Source organism: Dama dama, chromosome 20 (genome assembly GCF_033118175.1).
Source record: "Dama dama isolate Ldn47 chromosome 20, ASM3311817v1, whole genome shotgun sequence".
In the NCBI taxonomy this organism is placed as follows: domain Eukaryota; kingdom Metazoa; phylum Chordata; class Mammalia; order Artiodactyla; family Cervidae; genus Dama; species Dama dama.
The window spans coordinates 108,674,037-108,695,960 of NC_083700.1; the positions used below are offsets into that span (position 1 = coordinate 108,674,037).

General features: G+C 45.5%; 1 protein-coding gene across 1 annotated transcript in view; it reads left to right on the top strand.

The window, feature by feature from the left end:
• Positions 1–21,924, top strand: part of CSMD2 (CUB and Sushi multiple domains 2) — a 676,035-nt gene that overhangs the window by 494,603 nt on the left and 159,508 nt on the right.

Below are 21,924 nucleotides of genomic sequence, written 5' to 3' on the forward strand. Positions count from 1 at the left end.
TTGGTGCTTCACAGCCTCAAAGGAGAAGAGAAGAGAAGGGCTTCCCAGCTGCTCTGAGAGCGGCTGAAAGCTGGGGACGGAGCAGTCCCCTTCCTCCTGCGGTCCCTCCGCCCAGCCTGCCGTCCCAGCCAGGCTTCTGCACCGTCCTCCACACCTGAACCCACGCCCGGTCTCAGTCCCTCGCCCCCTCTCTCCTTCACTGACCCCACACCCCGCCACCCCTCCCTGGAACCACCAGCAGCCAAGTTAGGGGAATTCATAGCCAGACCACCTTTAGACGGACACAGGCAGCCCCTTTGGCATCTGTGCCCTTATTCAGAGGAAGAGTCCTCATCATTATTATCTTTTAGGGGATCTGTGCTGGGTGTTCACTGTGGCACGTGGGCGTCTCTTGTTCTTGCTGCATGGGCTTTGGAGTGCGCATGCTCAGCAGCTGAGGTTCACTGGCTTAGTTGTGGTTTGTGGAATCTTAGTTCAACCAGGGATTGGATGCCGCCCACTGCCCTGGAAGGTGAGTTCCTAACCACTGGACCACCAGGGAAGCCCCAAGGCTTCATTATTATTTTTTAAGTGAAAATATCTTTATAGAATTTTTATATGTAAAAAAGAGATACTTTATTTTTTAAGATATTTTTAATGTGGGCCATTCTGTAAAGTCTTTATTGAGTTTGTTACAATATTCTCTCTGTTTTATGTTTTGGTTTTCTGGCCATGAGTCTTGTGGGATCTTAGCTCAACAACCAGGGGTTGAACCTGAACCCCTGGCATTGGAAGGCAAAGTCTTAAGCACTGGACAGCCAGGGAAGCCCCAAAATACTCATTTTTTAAAATTATAAAGAAGTTTATAGAATAAGAATCAGAAGTCCCCATCATCGTACTCCGTTCTCTGCACACCCTTCATAAGAGAGCCGCTGAGATCCACTTGTTTGACTTCCTCTTTTAGGCACTTTGTATGCTGGTGTATACAGAAAGCAAAGGCAATAATCGTGCTTGCTAAAACAAGATCACCTCTTTGAGTAGCTCAGTAGCTTGCTTTTTGTTTTACCATTTACCCACATATCATCATCTTATTGTGTCAATATGTAGAAATCAACCCCATCCTGGCTGATGGTTACAGGGAATTACATTGTCTGTACAACCATAATTTATTTAACTACTTTCCTATTGATAAAGTGGATATTTTCACTTTTTCACTCCAGTAAACACCCTTACACATGAATCTTTGAACAGTTGTCCAATTAGTTCCTTAGGATAGATTCTCAGAAGGCAAATGTTTATGCATGACCTCAAATTTCCCTCTAGCTATTACAGTAATGTATACATCTACCAGAAGCCTGCTTCCCCGCTCTGCATCACTTGATGTTGTCTCTCCTGACAGTGTTTACCTGTTTGATGGACAAAATGGTACTTAATTATTTCTGCTGCTTCAAGTTCTTTGTATATTTTTCTTTGAGCAAGTTTTTTTTCATATAGACTATTCATCTGGGTTTGTGTCTAGTCTATAATTTTAGTTTAGGTTTCTTTTTAACCTGAGTATGTAAGAATGTTTCAAAGTTATTAAGTTACACATTTTGTATGATTTTGTAAATCAATTCCCCTTTTACTACATTGTGCCCTTTTTACTTTTTGAATTTTTTTTCTTATTTGTGTTCTGTATATATTTGAAGAAAGGGAAAAGAAAGAAACCCTTTAAAAGAAAGGATTGTATACATTTCTCTTACATCCTATGTATTATGCTTTCTTTCAAACAGAATATACAATGCTTTTTTATTGTTTTCTTCTGTTTTTAGCTCTTCCTATTGTTAGCTGATTTGATTTAATTGGCTCTGTTTCTCCTCTAGCGATTTGATAGATCTATATCCCATTTTCATTCTGCCAGTGATCTTGTGTTTCCATTAATTCTGTTTTCAACAGTATTTATTCTGTTATTCCTGCCTCTTTATTTTGGAAATCTTGTTTTTGTTTCCATCTTTATTTCAAGAAAACTGCACTTTCTGTTTTCAGATTGCTCTTGACAGCCCACTTTTGTTTTTATCAGTGTATTGTCATCTTGCATCTCTCTGAGAACATTATTTATGTTTTGTTTTACAACGGCTCCTGTTTTTCCTTCATCAACTGCATTCTGCAGTTGGGCCATCTGGGCTGATCGCTCAGCTGCGTTCCTTGGAAGAGCTGATTATCTTTATGTCCCAGTTGTCCTCCCAGTCATCTTGCATTCCGTATCAAGTTGCAGCGGAAAGCCAGACTCGGCCACCACACTACCTAGCACTCTTTACTCGAGCTGTAGCTTGTGAAGTTCTTCAAGTAGGCACCCTGCGCCTCAGTTCTCTTATCTGTAACTCAGCAATTAAAATAGCACCTACCACCTAAGGCTCCTCTGGGAATGAAGTGAGCTAATGTATCTGAACACTTAGAATAGTGTCTGGGACGAAACTCCCAAATGTGGAGAATCCCCTCCATAGGCTGGTAGGTGGTGGTTCTTTTGACCCAGGTGGCCTCCCAGAGCACAACAGGTGGTAGGTCAACCCCGAGAGTCGCAGATGGCAGGTGCCGTGCTATTGATGGGAGTGGGTGTCACGCAGGTTTTCCCTTGGGTGTGCCAGCTGGGAGGGGATGCGGCCAGCCCATGAGACTGTCTCTGGGGCTCAGACAGAGGCCTGCAGGTGCCTCTCCTCACCCTGCCCCTGCCTCGACCAAGCGCTGGAGGTGACCGGAGGAATCTGTGGTCGCCTTACCCCAGCAAGCTGGGCGAAGAGAGTCCCTTTCCGGGAGTGCCCAGGAGGAACTACACCCTGTAGGTGGCCACAGGGATTCATGGTCAGGCTGACCCAAGCAGGAAAGTGGGCCCTTCCTGGATGTGCACAAGAGTGGGCTGGTAGTCATACCCTGCCCTTGAACACAGGAAAGGGTTGGGGGAGGCATTTGACAAAGTGTTTCTCCCTGAGAGCCAAGAACGGGATAGGCTGGCTGATGACCTCTGCCCAGGCCTGGCAGCTAACAGCAGGAGAGAAGCCCTGTGAGCTGTGACCTTCAGTCCCTAGAACGTGGAAATTTCAGCCCAGGTGGGTGGGACCTCTTCTCACATTGCAATGTTGGGTTCCAGTTTTCCTTTTTATAGTCGGTGGACCAGCTCAGATGACAACTGGAGAGGGAGGCAAAACTTTTTGCTCCTGATCCTCCCCTCTATTTAACATGTCTCCAGTATCAACACCATACCAGGTTCTGGATCAGTTATGATTGTCCCTGTTTTATAGGTGGGATCACCGAGGCCCAGGAGTGACGACTGTCTCACAGTGACCCAGTGATACAGGTTTCAAGCCCATTCTAACTGGCCCTAGTCTACCATTCTGACCCTGGATTAGTTCCATTTAGCACACCAGGACGTTAAGTATCTTCTCTGTGCCACAGACTGTGTGAGGCCATGCAGTGGGAAACACAGAGACCAGACAACAGCCAGTCCTTGTCTGCCGGGGGCTCACATTCTAGCGGGAAATCAGGCAAATAAACAGGTACCTCCAAGACAAGGCAGGTGCTGTAATTAACAGCAAGGTGCAAGTCAAGATCAGTAATGGAGAAAAGAAAGACAAGCGGAGCTTGCCGGACATGGAGAGGCAAATATTCCAATTGAGGGGAAGGGGAGTGAAGGCATCACCCTAGGGGAAGGTATAGGGAATGTCCACAAAGGAGGAAGGAGCACTCGATTGATGCAGATGGATGTGGGGAGATAAAGTTGTGTGGGCAAAGAGGGCTCTCTGCAGGACCCTGAATGCCAAGAGGAGAACTCTGAATGGCTTTCTCAGTATAATGAGGAGCCGCTGGAATATTTTGAAGACAGTAACAACATTCAGTTCATTTAGAAACTTGGAACATTTACTCAGTGCTGGGCATCCTGCCAGGTGCTGAGGGTATAAATATAAATAAGAAACAGTCTTTTCCCTTGAAGGTCTCGATCTTACCGATAGAAAATTTCTCTGTTAGGAATGGAAATAGAAAAAGTGACTAAAGCTGGCTTCAGCAGATGGGGGTTCACTTTTCTCCTGGATAAAGCATCTGATGGTCCCATCCAGACCTAGTGCAGTTGCTTAGGATGCCATTGCTTTTCTTCTTGCCCTTGCATCCACAGGCGATCATTCTCATAGTGACCTAGTCAGCCGCTGCAGCTCCAGGCATTGCGTCTGCTGCTGTTGTTCAGTCGTTCAGTCGTATCCGACTTTTTGCGACCCCATGGACCACAGCCCGCCAGGCTTCCCTGTCCTTCACTATCTCCCAGAGTTTGCTCAGCTTCATGTCCATTGATGATGCTATTGTGTCTGCACTCCAGTCTAAAAGAAGAGGGAAGAGGAAAGAGAGCGAACTTTCTTCTGTGTGCGTGCGCGCGCGCATGCGTGCTCAGTCGTGTCTGACTCTGCTACCCACTGGACTGTATGTAGTCCACGAGGCTCCTCTGTTCATGGAGTTTTCCAGGCAAGAATACTGGAGTGGGTTGCCATTTCCTACCCCAGGGGATTTTCCTGACCCAGGAATCGAACCCTCCTCTGTTGCGTCCCCTGCATCGGCAGGCGGATTCTTTACCTCTGCGCCACCTACAGGTGCCTTCCTACATTCCATTAGTCTGAACTTCCCGTGCCCGGCTGAGGGCAAGTGAAAAACCTATTTCGTTTTGCTTTTACAGTTTTAATGGTAAAGACAGATGAGAGGTTTGGAAATGGAATACATGTTAGCCTACCTATAGTGCCTACTGAGATTCTTGTATGATGAAATAAGTGTTGTAGTAGAAGTATGTACAAACACAGTAGAAAGCCTTTAAGGTCAGTTCATAATTGCAGGTGGCAGCTTGGGGCAAGGTGTTACAGAGAGGAGGTGCTGTTCGAGCCACACGTTACAGAACAGTGGTAGTTCACCTTGCAGCGTGGAGGTAAAGAGCTTCCAGGCACGTAAAAGAGAGGAAGGGGTGGGTGTACACGGCTGCTTCTGAAAGAGCTCATTGTCTGGTGGTCATGATAGTCTCTCCACTTCAGCAGGTTCAGTGGCAGCGATGCAGAGGATGCGTTAGCTGGAGAACCAAGGAGGAATGGAGTATAATTATCTGAGGGGTCCTGGTTACACTCAGAAGAACTGAGTATAGATTCGGTTGAGGCTGAGAGCTCTGTGTGGCTGGCTTTAAGAAGGGAAGGCAGGCAGGGATAAGACACAGTCCTTTGCTGGTATGCTTTCCATAAAGAGATCTGGGGCACTTGGAGGATGGAGGGACTCTTTGTTCCTGGAAGCTCTGATTTCTGTTCTTAATGCCCATTTAGTAATAAAGTTCATATTTGGCTAATAGTGCTAGTTTGTTGATTTTTAACTATGGATGTGCTTCTTAATGATTAATGCCAGGGCAACCCAGAAACTCTGTTCTTGGCTGTTGGTTATGAAGCAGTAGGATTACTGAGAGAGGGGGCCATGGTTTTGATTACCCAGAACTGCTGCCCAGTGGAGCTTGTCTCCCTGGGAGGATGCTGGCCTAGACGAATCATCTGGCTGTGCCTGAAGCCCAGATGCCCCCGCTGCAGTTTCGTATCAATCAGAGAGCAGCAGTCCCCCACTGTGGTCAGCATGGCTTCCCTTTACCCAACAAGCGGGCAGCTGGCCCCGAGGAGGCAGAGGCACGAGAAGTCAAGCTTCTGTTCACAGCTCTTGCCAGGAATCGTGGCTGCAGGTTTAGCAGCTTCCAGAAGGTTTATTTTCATGTGGTGACAGTAAGTCAGACCTTAAACAGAGAGCGTCCATGTACTCACACTGCAAGAACTGACCTCCTGAAGGAACTGGACAGATGAGCACAAACACGATGGCGGATTGCTTTGTCAGATTTATGGTTTCAGCAAACGGGGGAATAATCAAAAGGAGCTCAATAGTGTTTGAAGGAGAGGATGTAGGTAACCTGGTAGGTATAAATGTAGCTTTCAGAATGGTGGTGCTCTCTGGCAATTTAGCTTCTCACACTTTACCTCTGGAAAAAGAAACACAAACTACTTCAAATTATCCAAAGATGATAATCCAGCTGAGCTTCACTGAATAGTTAAATTGGCCAGAATACATCAATTTAACTGCCAGTTTACAAGCCCAGAAATGAATTCCAGCCTCTCTTGGGAAGAGAATAAACAGTTCAACCAAAGAAATGCAAACCTTGTTGGTGTGCCACATTGAACCAGTGTAAATCTCTCCCTTTCAAAAAAAAATAAACAAGCACAAGTTAAATTGAATTAAAAACTTGTGATACCACTTAACACATACCATTCTTTTTAAAAAGAGAACCATTTTCCTCTGAAAAGATTTTACCGTAGTAGGCAGAAGAAATTTTAAACGGGTATATAGATAATACTCTATTCGGGGCGGGGGGGGGGGCGGGTGTGTGCTGAGTCTTCGTTGCTGTGTACACTTCTCTGTAATTGTAGCAAGCAGGGGCTTCCTTCTAGTTTCGGTGCGTGGGCTTCTCCTTGCAGTGGGTTCTCTTATTGCAGAGCGCAGGCTCTAGGCACATGGGCTCAGTAGTCGTGGCTCCCAGGCTCTAAAGCACAGTCTCAGCTGTTGTGGGGCATGGGCTTAGCTGCTCCACGGCATGTGGGATCTTCCCCAATCAAGGACTGAACCCACATCTTCTGAATTGGCAGGTGGATTCTTTACCACTGAGCCACCAAGAAAGTCCTAGATAATATTCTTGTTTAAGCATCAGAAATAGGGAAGAGAAGTAGCAGAAAATGGATGGCGAAATGGAGGAGGAAAGCTCCTGAGCTGGAAAGACAGTGACAGGGACAAGTGAAGAATGAAAAGAAACTAAGTACACAATAAAAATTAAAATTTGTAATCACAGTATTCGTCTGATAAGAAATAGAGGCATTGAAATAGGAGACAAGCTGGAGAATCTCCCTGAAACTGCAGAGAAAATGGGTGAAGGTGGGGAAGTAATGAAAGAAAAGTTGCTGAATGTGGAAGACAGAGCACCAGTCCAGGCAGCATAAAGGAAGAATAATTAACAAATGGAGCTATTAACAAAAAGGTGCAGTAAAACACAACATGATAGCAAACTCCTCTTATCCTTGGTGAATTGAAAGGACTCACTGAGTTCCAAGCAAAATGAGTAAGATACAACTTGATGAAAAATGAAACAGTTCCATTTAAAAAAAAAAAAAAAATGACTACAAGCATTTGACAAAACACAGCCACACAGGTATGCACGCAATCAGCCCTCATCCTATAAAGCAGCCATTTACAACAAACAGTCAAAACTATTCCAGCCCTCTAGAAGTTTCTTCTCTGTAACATCAAAGGCCAAAGCCTTTGAAGAATTACTGATTCAACCGGGATATAACATGCCCAAGAGCAACAGAAAATTGCCCACCCTAGTTGTTGAAAGAACTTGTAAAGACAAGGCAGCACATGACCAAAGTTAACAGGTCCTAAATCCTGGAGCCTATAAACGTTACCTCGTTGGGAAAAAGGATCTGTGCAAGATGTAGTTAAATCAAGGGCTTTGAGATGAGGAGATTATCGTGAGTTATCTTGATGGGCCCTGGATGCAATCATATATATCCTTATAAGAAGGGAGCAGAGGAGATTTTTATATGCACAGAGGAAAAGGTGATGTGAAGACAGACAGACACAGAGATTGGAATGATGCAGCCTTAAGCCAAGGAATGCTGACAGCCACCAGAAATTGAAAGAAGCAAAGAACAGATTCTCCCCCAGAGACTGGAGGGAGTGCAACCCTGCTGACACCTTGATCTTAGCAGGCTTGCTTGTGTGCTAAGTCGCTTCATCATGACCCCATGGACTGTAGCCCGCCAGGCTCCTCTGTCCATGGGGATTCTCCAGGCAAGAATACTGGGGTGGGTTGCCATGCCCTCCTCCAGGGCTCTTCCCAACGCAGAAATTGAACCTGTGTTCCATATCTCCTGCATTGGCAAGTGGGTTCTTTACCACTGTCGCTACCTGAGAAGCCCTGATTTCAGCATAGAGGTACTGATTTCACCACATTTATGGTACTTTGTTACAGCAGCCACAGGAGAAACTAAAGCAGATGTAATTTTTGGCCTACAGAGATGTGTAGGGAAAAACTATACTAAGAATTGAAGACCATGAAAGACGATATTTAATTTGAGTCTCTAGTCCCTGCTTGTATCATTAGTGGTTTGCTAGTTGGAGGAAGTCAGAGAGGAAAGTAAAGTCTTTTTAGCTTTTTTTTCTTACGTAAAGGAGAGTGAAATGTTATATTATTTTTCTTCAATTTGATAATTAGAGAGAATGCCAGCGTAGGGATAGTTCAGAGGTTAAAGCCTCTGCCTGCAATCCAGGAGACCTGGGTTCGATCCCTGGGTTGGGAAGATCCCCTGGAGAAAGGCATGACAACCCACTCCAGTATTCTTGCCTGGAGAGTCCCACGGACAGAGGAGCCTGTTGGGCTACAGTCCACAGGGTCGCAAAGAGTCGGACACGACTGAGCGACTTCACTTCACTTCAAAGTAGAATTAAAAACAAAATGTATATTTTGCAAATCACTGAAGGAAGCATGAAAACCAAGACATGTTACCAAGAGAAAAAGGAAATAGCAAGAAAACATAATAAACAACAAGCAAAAAATAGAATGATGGAGATAAACCTGTATTAGTCAGCAGTAACAGTTAGTTGATGTAACAAATAACCCCCAAATCTCAGTGTTTTGGACTGAGCCCCACCAGTCTTCTGTCCAGGGGATTCTCCAGGCAAAAATACTGGAGTGGGTTACCATGCCCTTCTCCAGGGGATCTTCCAGACCCAGGGATTGAACCCAGATCTCCCACATTGCCGACAGACTCTTTACCAGCTGAGTCACCACGGAAGCCCAATAGTTAGTTGATGTAACAAACAACCCCCAAATCTCAGTGTTTTAACACAATTAAGGTTCATTTTTCACTCACTTCACAATCCTATGCTGGTCTGCCACAGAGAGCAGGGCCCTGGGTATGTGTGGGCAGGGATGCCTCCTCCACAGTGTAATTCGAGGCTCTCGACTTGTTCCACATGAGAGCCTCACCATCCCCCAGTGCACCCTAAATCTGGCCCACAGAGCAGGGGAAGAGAAGGCATTAGAGAGTGGAACAAATTTGTTTATGAGTCAGCTCTCCCTCTATATCCCACTAACCAGAACACGTTTCCCAGCTCACCTAATTATAAGAGAGGTTGTGCCCAGGAGGAAGAAGAAACAAGAGTCGATGGACACATAACATCATCACTCCTTGAAGAACAAGCACACCGGTTCTGATAATGAGTCTAAATTCCCTTTTGTCTGACCACTGCACGGTGTGAGGTAGGAGAGATGGGAAGAGAAGAGGTGGTCCCTGGAGAGGCCAAGGCTTCAGGAGCTCAGGAATGGGAGGAGAGAGTGGGAAACGAGTGAAGGACCAACCAAGAAGCAAGGTCAGGTGGGAGAGCAGGGTGTAAGATTGAAATGCTGAGCTAAGAGTCTGCAAAAGGAGTGGGCGAACTGATGTGTGGGCATCCCAGAGGCCGGCCCCGAGGAGAGGGTACCCAGGAAAAGGAAGCCTCTACAGTTACATGTGGAGCGTTGCTGACCAGCCTGTGGGCAGGGAGGGAGCTGTAAGGAGCCATGAGCTGGTCCCACAAGTTAAACTTCCATGTTGAAAGAAAAAGATTCTCAGGTTAGGTAAAGGAGAAAGATGCTGCTAAACAGAAGAAAAATAAAATACGTAAAATTTGAGGCAAAGGACTAGCCTGAAAACACACATAAATAAAGAAGTTGCTATATATATATATATAACACGGGGAACCCAGACAGGTGCTGCCTACATATAGGGCTTTCCTAGTAGCTCAGTGGTAAAGTATCTGTCTGCTAATGCAGGAGATGCACAAACACACACACACACACACACACACACACATATAGACAGAATAAAATGTGATCAAATGCTTAGTCCACAAGTATGCCAACAGTCACAGATCTTTATGCACCAAATAACCTAACAAGATGGAGAAGGAAATGGCAACCCACTCCAGTATTCTTGCCTGGAAAACCCCACAGACAGAGGAGCCTGGTGGGCTACAGTCCATGGGGTCGCAAAGAGTCGGACACGACTGAGCAACTAACACTTTCACTTAAACCTAACAAGAAAACGTAAAGCAATATCTGTCAGGAAAACAGGAAGAAATTGACATTCATAGAAGACTTTAATGCATCTCTCTTAGTGGAGTCAATTAAGTAAATAGAACTAAACTGGAGTTTGTTTCAAGTGATTTTACCATTTTTTGATTTTATGCTATGTATCAGACAGTGCTGGGTACTTTATGATAATGATAATGCCATTTTACAGAGGAGGAAACTGAGGCTCTGCCAGGTCACTCAATTAACTCTCAAGTACTAGCAGTAAATGTCTGAACCCAAGTCTTTGACTCCATAGCAGCTTTGTTAGAGCCTCTTTAGAAAGCAGAGCTTCGTGTCATGGAAAACATTTCTTCCAAGAAGGACAAAGACACTCCAGCCCTCAAAGAATCCCTGATGCCTCCAGGGCAGGTTCTGGCTAATGATGGGCAGTCACGGAGCCTTCATGTACAGGGTGAGGATGACGAGAGAACAAGTGGTTCAAGGTTACTTGGCAAGGAAGAGTGAAACCCAAGGCAGTAGCTTAAGTGCTGCGTTTGTGCACAGCCCTGACCTCCCAGAACACCAGTCACTGCAGCTTCTTCAGTGACCTAAACCCCGTTCTTTCACTTCGGAAAATAACAAAAGAAGAATCTTTGTGTCTGCTGAAGACCAGCTGGCAGCAGGAAAGGAGGGCCTCTAATTTTGCTCTAGACACCAATGCATGCTTTGGGCTTTGGTCCGTCTTCTCAGTTTTTGCTCTTTGGATGGCACAATGCTTTAATTATTATTGTCTGCTATTATCATCATGGTTTAATTGTTGGTTTGCAGTGTCGTAGCTCAGAGGGGGGCATTTTGTAAAACAAGTATTATTTTCTTATTGTAATTTCCAATGTCACTGAGGATAATTCAAGCTGCATTCTCATTTGGGGGCAGGAGTGATTTCTGACCCCCTTCCCCCCTGCAGCAGCTGTTCTTTCTCATGTTGTTTTCCCCTGATGATCTGTTGTTATGACTGTTTTTGGTGCAGCATCCACTGTGTTCGCGCAGTGGTGATGACTTGAAAGCACCCGTAACCCTTTTTGTATTCTGGGGCTAGTCGGAAAGCAAGTGAAATCAACATAAAGATGCTATGATTTTTTTTTTTTAGTCTTTTCTAGTTTATCCATCTTTCTAATATGTGATGGATACAAATGATGGAGGTGGGAAGTACCTGAGAAACGCCCACTGCTTCAAGTTTCCTTCAGAAACTGAGAGCTGAAGACCAGACTCGAGTTTGCCTGCGGACAGCATCTGAGGAGTGTAGCCTCCTACAATGACAATTCGATGCTCTCCTAGCTTCTGAGATGAAAGTTCTGGCAGTGGTTGAAGCTGAGTGTCATGAACCTTACCTACAAAGCCCAGGGAGAGTCTTAGTGGTAGACTGGTGGGCAGAGCTAAGGGAGTGAGGGTCAGGTGGGGACACCCTCACCTGGGGACCTGCTGTCAGGACACTGTGGTGGAAAGTGGGACTCTGTAGAAAGAAACCCCAGAACAGGCTTGGTCCTGCAGTCCTGGCACCCTGGAGTTATAAAGAGAGTGTCAGTCAATCAGAAATGCAGATCGAGCCCCAGAGAGAGAGCAAGCAGAGTTTCCAGGCAGCTCCCAGGGGAATGGGAAAGAGACCCACGGGGTTGGTGAGCTGAGCTTGTGTCGCCTATCAGGAAGGCCCAGGCTGCATGCCAGGCAGACTTAGAACACTGAGACCAACCCAAAGGCCTTCCTCTGTGGCAACAGGGCTCCCAGCTCCCTACCCCCAGCCCTACCCAGCACCGTGGAAACTCCTCTCTCCAGGACCCCAGGGGCCATGCCCGCCTTGCCTTCTTTCGCGGCTGGGACAGCATTGTCCTGCCCTGAGACTGTCTCCTCTCCTGGCTCCCCGGGATGCACCTTTTTCTGGTTTACCTTCTGCCTCCTCCACTCCTCATTCTTAGTCACCTTCATGGGTTTCTCTTCCTCTGTTCATCCTTAACGCCCTGCGCCTCCAAGACTCCCTTCCCGGTGTGCGGCTCACACTGCCTGCTCATTGGGTGGGCTTGTCCTAATCCAAAGCTTCAGGTCTCACCCACCTGCACTCATGTTCTTGTCTTCCTGAAGAACCTGTGGTGTCCTGGGTGTGCCCATCTCCCCGTCCATGTCCTTGAGCAGCCTCTCCTCTCTACCTGACCATCCCCTTTCCTGGTCACAGTCCTTGACAGCCCCTTCATCTGGACACGTCCTGTTCAGCCTAGTTGTTCCCTCCTCCAGGGGCCTTGCCTCACCCCTCGGCCTGAGGTAGCGGCCTTCTCTTTGCCTATCTGTACCATAGTATTTATCATACCACACTTAGGGGCAGAAACAAGCCAAGTTCTTGTCTGTATCACCAGTGCCTTGCATGTATCCATACCCAGTACCTGCTATCCGTTGATTGGATGTGTGAATATTGGTCAGAAGACCTGTAGAGCTGTACTTGGAGAGTGTGAGGCCATGGCCGCAGTATCCATGTGTCTCCTGGTTTTAAGCAAAGTCAGCTCTGGCCCAGGTTCTATGCAGTTTGGTCCTGACTCTTTGGTGGTGATAGGATGCCAAAGACATAGTTGTGAGATGGGGCTGGATCCAGGGGCTGGATATGGGCAGTAAAACCTGTAGTGAAATAGGAAGTATCTTCCTTAGCATATAGGATTTAAGCTGCCCCTCATCAAATGATACACACAGCAAGGACTGTGGGTGAGTTTGGCTGGACTGTGGGTGTCCCTGAATGCTGATGAGCCATTCATTCATCAGTTCAACCAAACCAGAAGCTTAGTGTAGATTAGGCTTGGTCCTGGGTACTAAGGGTACAGACGTGAAGGAGACACAACACAACAGTTAAGGAATTCAGTGAGACAGGTGAGTAAGACAGGCTGACTCTGATACTCAGGAGCATGTAGAGGAGCATCTCACCAGACTGGAGGATATGGAGAAGCCAGTGGAAAAGCTCCTGAACTGGAGGTGGGATATCTACTAAGACGTGTTAGTCAGATGGTGTATTCGTTTACGAGGGCTGCTGTAACAAACTAAATGACAACAGAGATTTATTTTCTCGCACTTCTAGAGCCTAGAAGTCCAAAACCAAGGAGTGCATCAGGTCACGCTGCATCTGATAGCTCTAGAGAAGGATCTGTGTCATTTCCCAGGTCCTGGTAGTCAGCTGCCAGCAATCCTTGGCCTTCCTTGGCATGTGGACGCATCTCTCCGATCTCTGCCTCCATCTTCACATGGTGTTCATCCCTGCATCTCCTCGATGCCTTTGTTTCCAAATCTCCCTCTCCTTTCTCTTAGAAAGGCGTCAGGCACTGGACTCAGGACCCACGCTACTCCAGATCTTAACTTGATGACATTTACAAAGACCCTATTTCCCAATAAGGTTACATTCACAGGAACGGGGGGTTAGGACTTGAACAGGTCTTTTGGTGGGAGACCATGCAAGCCACTGCAGGTGGTGTGAGGGCACATGCAGATGTTGAAAACATCTGGGCAGAGGGAAGTCCCCACAGCCAGAGGAGGAAAAGAAGTGCATGAAGACTGAGAGGAAGAGGAGGAGGCAGTTATCCCCTAGGAAACCTGTCTATATTCTATAGGCAAAGGTGAATGACTGGTCAGATACGCAGTTCAGAAAAATCAGCTGGCCCTGGTGGAAAAGGTGGACTGAAAGAGTAGGAAAGAGTCTGGGTGCAGTAAGACCAATTACTAGCTTGTCTGTGTCTGCCTCTGTAACACCGTTCTCTCTCTCTCCCAATCATCTTCCTGTCTCACTCTCCTTGTGCTTTGCTTTTCTTTCTCCAAAACCACTTCAAAGACATCTCCTCCTTGAAGTTTTCCTTCCCTCTCTCAATTAGGAGAAGACAATGAAAGGCCTTTGGTGCCAGACAGATGTGGTTTGAATACCACCTCTGACCCTATGAGCTGTCCGATGCACCCCTGGCCCCCAGCAAGTCATCCCAGTTAACCCCTAGGGACTCTAGTTCCCTCCTCAGCAAGACAGCCAAAAAGAGGCTCCAGTGTACAAGCTTGTCATGAGCATGTCAGACAATATGCACAAAGTACTTGGCACATAGATTTCCAGCACGGGATCAGTTCTCTTCTTCCTCCGGTTATTTCGATGGCACTTTATTTATCACACGCGCTTAGCAGCTCCTGCATGTATTATTATGTTGTGTGCATCTCTTTCAGTAAACAGGGGCAGCTTCCAGGGCAAAGACACAGCCTTCCACGTTTCGGCTGCTCTCGGCCCAGAGCGTGATGTGCACACCCCTCCCTCTTCCGTGCCGGGTGTTGTGTCTGAGGCCCAAAGAAACAAGTGCACAAAATGCGCAAGGCGTCAAGATGAAGGATCACCTTCCCACAGCTTGGTGGGCATGGGATCCCCAGACAACTTTCAATATGGAAGAAGCCAGAAGCAGACCGGATGGTCACCTGCAGGGGGGCTGCTTAGGCAAACCCAAATGTCTGCTTGGGTCCAGAAGTACCCTTACCAATGACAACCTCTAATGAGCATTTTATTAAACTTGGTTTCTGTGGGATGAAAAATGTCTTCAATAAGAGTCTTAATACACGCGGTTGGCTTGGCAAAGCCCCTGACTGGCTTCGAGGATGTATCATGAAGGAGGTCACCAGCACCCGGAGTAGTTGCTGAGCTCATTTCCCCGCATCCAATGTTGCCCTTACCAGGCTGTTATTTGGCCACAGGAGTGATCTTCAAATGAGAATGGGACCTTGGAAGGCCTCAGCTTAAATCCTTCTGTGACATCCCTTCATCCATTGAGTAAAATCTACCATTTTCTCTAAGCCACAGGCCCCGGCAGACCTGGCCTCTGCCTGCCTCTCCTGGGCCCGGGACAGCCTTGATGGCCTTTCTGCTGCTCTGATGCTCCAAGCGGCTCCCCTTTCGGAGCCTTTGCTCAGGCTGCCCTTTATCCGCTGAAAGCATCCTCCCACCTCTTGCCCAGTCCAGCTGGTCACGTGGCTGCCTCCCTTTGAGCCTTTCCTCTTCCTTAAATGTCACTTCCTTGGAGAGGTCTTCCTGGCCAGTCTGTCTAACCCGATCACTAACTCGGTGCTCTGCTGTTGTCTCCACTCCATGCGCCATCAGCCGTTCTGATGGGGTTGTGTGTGTGCGGAAGGATTGCCCATTTTCAGAGACAAGTGGCAGAGGGCACCCTGTCTGTCCTCTTCCCCTTTATCTTCCAGCACCCAGCATCCAGGAGGTGTTTACATAAACAAAGGCAGCGAGAGGTCTGGAACTTCAGTTTCTCTCCTCTCCGTTGCCAAGCAGCATGGCTTCTGCTTGCAAAGGATCTCAGGCTCCTCCTTCATCTCGGGTCTCCTCCTTTCACCTCTGTTGACCTCATCAATGCCAAGCCTTTGACTTTGTCTGATTATCGGACCCGTTAAGCTGAATGCAGTGAACTGGCACTTTTAATTCCAGGTCTTGCATATCAGCCCCTTAACCTTATGTTTGGCTCACATGTAAACTGTTGATCACTGACGGGGCCAGGCCTGGCTCTTGGCACCACCTCTTCCTTCTGAAGGTGCAGGTGGTCTTGTCGGGGGCAAGAGAGGAAGTGCCAAGGTCTGACCTGGACTGTAATTATAGAATGTGGTTCTGACTTGCTCTCTGACCAGCTCTTGACCTTGAGCGAGTTATTTAATTTCTCTGAACCTCTGTATTCTCATTTTTAAAGAGGACAGTGATGCTACCTACAAACTAAAGATGCCCGTGAGGACTAGGTGGGATCAGCTGAAACTGCCCTGTACACAGTGGCTGTTGTATAATATGTTTTCTTTCATTTCTGCTTAGTCTCCATAGTCTCTCTTTTTACACGTCCCATCAATCTGGCCCCCCTGAGGCTTCATTTATTGATTCTTCAATTCACTCACTCATTCATTCCATTATTCACCCTCAGGGACTTCAGTCGGTCTCTGACCAGAAGAGGATTAAACCCAAACTCTGTCAGCTAATCCTGAGGTCCCTCTCAATCCAGCTCTGTCCCCATGACATCCTCACCGCCCTGGAAGTCCGGTGTGGGAGTCTCCGTTCTTCCCAGGCACTTTAACCTCCCCTTTCATGCCACCCAGACTTCTAGCCTCATCTCCTCCTCCATCCCCTGACACGCCTGGTCCATGGGCACCTCTCTTCCCTGAGAGCACGTGCAGCGATACCACAAAGCCACCCTATGGTCTGCCCCGGTGGGTGGTCCTCGATTTCCCAGTGCATCACGGACCAGGGAGGAATCAGAGAAGCCAGGGGCAGCTTAGCACAGCAGGGAGGACACTTGTTTGCTCTGCTTGCTGGGGCTCTCCTTCTCCCCTTCAGTCAAGTGTGGGGCCCCAGTCTGCCGCCCTGTTGCCTGTGAAATACCTCGAAGAGAAGCCCCTCTGTTTTCATCAGAAGCCCTTGGAGGGGAGGCCTGCCAGGGGGTCTAGAACATGGCCATTGAAGAAACCCCCACAGCTCTGGTGCTGAAGAAGCTCCACTTGTACCTATAAAAAGGTCTGTCTAGGAAATCCAAGAACTTAGCTTGAATCCTGCTGGAACTTTACTGGTGACTGAAAGCAAGAAATACGCACACATATCCAACAATAAATACATAATTGGTAATTAAATTCCACTCACAGTGGAGCTGAAAACTAAAAAAAATGAATTTAAGAGGAAGAGTACAAAGAGGAAAACCATGAAACCTTACCAGAAGACATAAACTAAGCTGTAAATAAGTTAAGGCATCTACAGTGTTCTCGGCTGGGGAAAATAAGTAAAGATATGTTTGCCCAAATCCATCAATAAATGTGTGCAGTTTCAAGTGTAGTATCCATGGGACTGGGAGGAACTTGAAAGGGTAAATTTGGGAAACTAGCTAAGAAATGTGGCAGGGGGAAATATGAAGGGGAGCTTGCTCTGTAAGAATTATCAAAATATGAGACTGAAAACTGAGGTCAGCCGAGTACTGCGCTCCAGGTATCTCAAGGTGAATTCTGTCTCAGCCAAGGAGGGAGTCGAGGAATGGAGAAGGGTCTAGACTCAGATCACATGGCCAAGCTTTCAAACCCACTAAGAGAGAGAGCCCGGATTGTGCAGCCACAGGCGTTCTTCACTCAGGTACTCGTGAGCATCACTGGAAGAGTCAGACCTAGCCCAGGCAGCGGGGCTCCCATGGTGAACAGGGCGTGGCCCCACACTCGGAAAGTCCTGTTCTTGTTGGGGAGGGGGTGGTGAACAAATCAGTAAACTAAGGTCAGACTGCAACAAATACTCAGAGAGAAGTAAGCTGAGCATCTAGGTAGAATGTGGAAGAGGCTGCTTTGGGTAGGTAGCCCATTTGGGAAAATCATGAACCTATAACCCCTGAAAAATTAAACTACACAAGTTCTGAGAAAATACTAAAGTTTTGCCTTTTAATCATTGGGAGAAGAAGAGGGTTTGCTCAAGCCTATCATGACATTCAATATCCTTAAGGGAAAATATTAACATACTTGATTACATAGAATGAGTAACTCCTATACCAAAAAGGACACCACAAGCAAAATTTAAAGGAAAAGTGACACCAGATGCTAGGAAAAAATGCTAGCAACAAATATATAAAAAGGAATGTAAGTATATAAGGATAATAAATATTTAAAAATTATAATGTGTGAACAGAATTTATAAAGACAAATAACTCAATTAAGATGGATAAGAGGTGTGAATATATACAAATGACCAATAAATATATGCAAAAATATGCAACCTTACTAAAATATCTAAATTTAAAACTCTAGTGCAGTTCCATTTCAGTTTAGCAGATGGGCAAGTATTTTAATATAGAATATATTTACATTGTAATATCTGATGTTAGTAAGGTGAAGTTTAGAGAGAAGAGTCATATGAATGCTATTCAGTGGTAATGTAAGTTGACACAACTACTTAGAATAATTTATCAGGTTTTATCAATAATTTTAAATATATACCTATTCATCCCCAAATTATTCCTACAATTCAACTGAAATCTTAACATAAATTAAAAACACTACATAAAGATGGGTATGTTCCTTGCAGTATTATATGAAATAGTGAAAGATAGGCATATACCTTTCTATAGGAAAAAAATGAACTAGATGTAGCTCTCTATTATACAGTATTAAGTGAAGAAAATTACATAAAACTATGTAAAATATAGTCCCCAGGGTGGGGGGATGTATGTGTGTACATTGAAAAAAATCTGGAAGAATGTACAGCAAACCTAAAATCAAGTGGAAAGTTCTAGAGAACAGATTAGTTGATGTGAGACTTTTTAAAATTCAGGTCATCTGTATATTGTTAGCCTTTTTCTGCCTCAAGCATGTCTTATTTTTATAATTTAAACAGATACAGTGATAAGTAGAGAGAATCCCTGGTGACTCAGTGGGAAAGAATCCATAAGCGAATGCAGGAGACCCGGGTTCAATCCCTGGGTTGGGAAGAGCCTCTGGAAAAGGAAATAGCAACCCACTCCAGTACTCTTGCCTGGAAAATCCCATGGACGGAGGAGCCTGGTAGGCTGCAGTCCATGGGGTCGCAAAGAGTCAGACACAACTGAGCGACTTCACTTTCCCTTTTCACTTTCATGCATTGGAGAAGGAAATGACAACCCCCTCCAGTGTTCTTGCCTGGAGAATCCCAGGGATGGGCAAGCCTGTTGGGCTGCCGTCTATGGGGTCGCACAGAGTCGGACACGACTGAAGTGACTTAGCAGCAGCAGCAGCAGCCAGTATTCTTGCCTGGGAAATCCCATGGACGGAGGAGCCTGGCAGGACTGTAGCCCAAGTCAAACACAAGAGTGAGACACAACTGCCGCAAGAGTCTGACGCAAGAGTCAGACACAGCTTAGCAGCCAAACCACCAACAGTGATAAATGGATTGGATCCTGGAACAGAAGAAGGACCTCAGTGGCAACACTGGTGAGGTCCAGATCAAGTCTGGAGTTGAGTTCATAGTAACGTACCTATGTTGCTTTCTTAGTTGTGACAGATGTACACAGGGAAATGTCAGATGTTAAAAATGGCAGAGGTGGTGAGGGGCCTGTAAGAATTCTCTGTATTATCTTTGCAACTTTTTTGTAAGTCTAAAATTATTCAAAAATTTTTAAAAATGCTGATTAGGAGAGAGAAAGAGAGACAGGCTGGTATCCAAGTTTTACTCTGGGACACAAAGATGTAGGCTCACCCTTGCTCCCACTGCATCTGGACCAGCTTCCCAAAGATGCTAACGTTACCTATGACCTTTGCTCCCCACCATACACTTTTTTTAAGACTTAGATTTTTAGATCAGGTTTAGGCTTCCAGGTGGACTGAGTGGTAAAGAATCTCCCTGCCAATGCAAGAGCCACAGGAGATGAAAGTTCAACTCCTGGGTCAGGAAGATCCCATGGAGGAGGAAGTGGCACCCACTCCAGTATTCTTGCTCAGAGAATCCCATAGACAGAAGAGCTTAGTGGGCTACAGTCCATGGGGCCGCAAAGAGTCAGACACGACTGAGCATGCACAGGTTCACTGAAAAACTGAGAGGATCGTACAGAGATTTCCCATTGACCCTCTGCCACACACATGCACAGCTTCTCCCGTTATCGGTATCCCCCATCAAAGTGGTACATTTGTTAAAATTGATGAACCTACACTGACACATCATTATCACCCAAAGTCCATCATTGACATTAGGGTTCACTCTTCATACCCATTATTCTAAAGGTTTGAACAAATGTGTAATGATATGTATCCACCATTATAGTATCATAAGAGTATTTCCACTGCTCTAAAAATCCTCTGGCTCACCAGTTCTTCCCCTCTCCCTGACCTAGCCTCTGGCAATCACTGATCTTTTTGCTATTTCCATAGTTTTGCCTTTTTCAGTGTATGCTATATTTGGAATCATACAATATGTAGCCTTTTCAGAATGGCTTCTTTCACCTAGTAATATGCATTTAAGTTTCCTCTATGTCTTTTCATGGATTAATAGCTCATATCTTTTTAGGGCTGAAAAATATTCTGTTGTCTGGATTACCATAGTTTATTTATCCATTTACCTACTGAAGGACATCCTGGTTGTTTCCAAGTTTTGGCAGTTGTGAATAAAGCTGCTCCAACAACAGTGTGAAGCGTTTTGTGTAGAAGTCAATTTTCAACTCCTTTGGGTAAATACTGAGGGACCCAATACAATCCAGAGATCATATGGTTAAGAGTATGCTTAGTTTTGTAAGAAACCGCCAAACTGTCTTCCCACGAGGCTGTACCATTTTGTCTTGCCACCAGCAATGATGAGAGCCCCCATTACCCCGCACCCTCATCAGCGTTTGGTACTGTCGGTATTCTGGGTTCTAGACATTCTAATAGGTGTGTGGTGGTATCTTACTTCCTTTTCTTTTCATTTGCATTTTTCAATGACATATGATGTGGAACATCTTTTCATATGCTTCTTTGCCATTTTTATTAGTATATCTTCTTTGGTGAGGTATCTGGTAAGGTTTAGCCCATTTTTAATCACATTATTTGTTTTCTTACTGTTAAGTTTTATACATTTGACTCGCCATATCTACATATTCAGGATCCACAGATTCAACCAACCTCAAATGGAAAATATGCTAAAAAAAAAAATCCAGAAAGTTCCAAAATGCAAACTTGAATTTGCTCTGCACAGGCAACTATTTACATGGCATTTACATTGTATTTACAACTATTTACATAGCATTTACATTGTATTAAGTATTGCAAGTAATCTAAAAGTTATTCAAAGCATACAAGAGGATGTTCTATGCAAACACTAGGCCATTCTGTATGAAGAACTGAGCATCCTGGGATTTTAGCATCTTGTTATCTTTTGCAGAACAGCAATGTTTAATTTTAATGAAGTCTACCTTATCACTTGCCTTCTTCATGGATCTTGTCTTTGGTATTATATCTAATATTATATCACTATAATCGAGGTCATCTGAGTCTTCTCCTATGTGAAAATCTTCTTCACATAGGAGAAATGTGAAGAAATGTGAAGAAAATGTGATCTTCTCCGAGTTTTATAATTTTACATTTACATTTAGGTCTGTAATCTATTTGAGTTCATTTTTGTGGAGGGTATAAAGTCTGTGTGTAGATTCATTCTTACATGTGGATGTCCAATAGTTCCAGCACCATTTGTTGAAAAGGCTCTCTCTGCTCCATTGTATTACCTTTGCTCCTTTGTTAAGGATCAGTTAACTGTATTAATATGGGTCTATTTCTGGACTTTTGATCTTTTTGTCTATTATATCACTGATATCACCCTGTCTTGATTAATGTAGCTTGCTAGTAAGTCTTGACGTCAAGTAGTGTCAATTCTCCAGACCTGTCCTTCAATACTGTGTTGGCTCTCACAGGCCTTTTGCTCCCCATATAAACTTTAGAGTCAGTTTGTCAATATCCACAAACAACTTGCTGGGATTTTGACCGAATATTTGTTTTTTCCATATATCCTTTATCCCCAAACTTTGCCTTCTCAGCATCCCTTTCCAGACTAGACTCAGGAGTGAGGTCTGGGGACTGCTGTGTAGAGTTGAGGAGGTGGCAATAGGAGGTTCCATAATAATAAACAAGATGCACAAAATCTAGCCTCCCTCGCTCTTGTCCCCATTTCTAGTGACCCCGGTGGGCAGAGCAGTCGAGATGGAAGTTGAAAGCATAATTGCCGGACATCAATTCCTGCTCCTTCCTGCAAGTCTTTCTTCGGTGTATGACTTGCCGTGACCGGAAACCACTGGAAGGAGGGGGCTGAGCCC